Source organism: Mus pahari, chromosome 15 (assembly GCF_900095145.1).
Source record: "Mus pahari chromosome 15, PAHARI_EIJ_v1.1, whole genome shotgun sequence".
Lineage (NCBI taxonomy): Eukaryota > Metazoa > Chordata > Mammalia > Rodentia > Muridae > Mus > Mus pahari.
The window spans coordinates 44,772,595-44,774,683 of record NC_034604.1 but is presented as its reverse complement, the minus strand read 5'-3'; positions in this window follow the sequence as shown (position 1 = coordinate 44,774,683).

The following is a 2,089-nucleotide window of genomic DNA, read 5'->3' as shown; positions in this document are numbered from 1 at the left end:
GAAAAACATTAAAAATGCCATTGTCCAAGGTGGCACAGCTAACTAGTGTGGGTATGGGTGGGCTGAGGTCCCCTCTGTGTCCTCTGCCACTGCAAATCCTGCTACTACAGTGGAGGAGAAGACGAGAGGGAGGAAGAGTCTAAGGAGCCAAATAATGACATGGGATTTGACTTCTTGGATTAAATTCCTGCCCCCCTGCAAGAATGATTATCATATGTAAATAAATAAATCAACTTAAAAGATGACTATGATTATAATTCAAGCAGAAAAGAGATGGGAAATGTGGGGTATCAGGAGAGAAGATGTGCACAAAAAAAAAAAATGCAAAGAACAAACATTATACCCTTGCTTAATACCCTACTTTTAAGTAGTTGTAAAAAATACTAAGTTTCTTAATAGAAAAGAATGAAAACCTTTATTGAGAGAAAAGTAAGGAACAGCTTTGAACACATTGGCACAGGAGACAACTTCCTGAAGAGACATCAATAGCACAGACAACAATTTGAGTAATTAATAAATAGGACCTCATGAAACTGAAAAACTTCTGTAAGGCAAAGGACACCATCAATAGGACCAAACAAAACCTACAAAATGGGGAAAGATTTTTACCAATTCAATATCTGACAGAGAGCTAGTATCCAAAATAAAGAAATTAGATATCAAAAAGCCAAATAACCCAATTCTAAAATGGGGATCAGATCTTAGCAAAGAATTCTCAATGGAGCAATCTCAAATAGCTATGAAACACTTCAAGAAATGTCCAATTAGCCATAGAGGAAATACAAATCAAACCTGATTTGAGATTCTGTCTTACATCTGTCAGATGGCTAAGATCAATAACAAAAATGACAGCTCGTGCTGGTAAGGCTGTGAAGCAAGGGAAACACTCCTCCATTGCTGGCAAGAATGCAAACTTGTGTGGCCACTTCATAAATCAATGTGGTGGTTCCTCAAAAAACTGGGAATTTGTCTACCTCAAGACCTAGAGGATGCCACTCTTGGGCATATACCCAAAGGACACTCCAGTCTACCACAAGAGCACTTGCTCAGACATGCTCATTGTGCCGTTATTTATAATAGCCAGAAACTGGAAACAACCTACATGTCCTCAAACCGAAGAGTGTATAAAGAAAACGAGGTAGGTACATTTACACACTGGAGTACTACTCAGATGTTTTGGTTTTCTTTTTTTAAAAAATGGCATCATGAAATCTGCAAGCAAATGAATGAAACTAGGGGAAAAAAATTCATCCTGAGTGAGGTAGCCCAGACACAGAAAGATAAATGTGGTGTGTATTCTCTTATAAGAGGTTATTAGTCATGTAAGTAAATGATGATCAAGCTATAATCCATAGATCTGAAGAGTTTAAGTAAAGAGGAGATGTGCAGGGAAGATGCAAGGATCTCACTGGTAGGGAATAAGAGAATAGATGTTAAGGGAAGATGTGGGTGGATGTGTGGGGGGGGGTTGGAACAGGTGGTAGGAAGGGGAGATCAGATGGGAGATGAAGTGGGGTGGAAAGAGAGACTGCAGGGAGAGACTACTAAAATTGAGGGGATGACACATTTTTGGGTGTCATGGAAACCTAGTAACAGTGGAAACTTCCTGGAATCTGTAAAAGTGATCCTAATGAGGACTCCTAGTTATGGGGATATGGAGTCTCAACTAGCCAGCTCTTGTGGCCAGATGAGGCTTCCAGAAATGGGACTGGATTGCATTCAATTGAGTGAGTGGCCAAGGAGTCCCTTGGAAATCCCCAAACAACCCAGGCTGCTGCTAAGACAAAAAGTTACACTCCAAAAGCTGACAGCAGGGCCCCATTGCCAAAGACAACATCCACGCATTAAACATGAAAAAGTCAAGCTGGTGCCCACATGGAGTCTTCACCCCTACATTCTAATCTTTTTGGTGCAGGAAGGTAGGTACTCTGCAAGTGTGGACATCAGCTACCCAGCCTCAAAACCTTTGACCTACAATCTGCCCTGCCTGCAGAATATGCTAGAGCAATGGTGGCACAGAACTCGTACAAGTAGCTAATCAATCCCTGATTTGAGGACCACTCTACCAGAAGAAACTCATAACCAACCA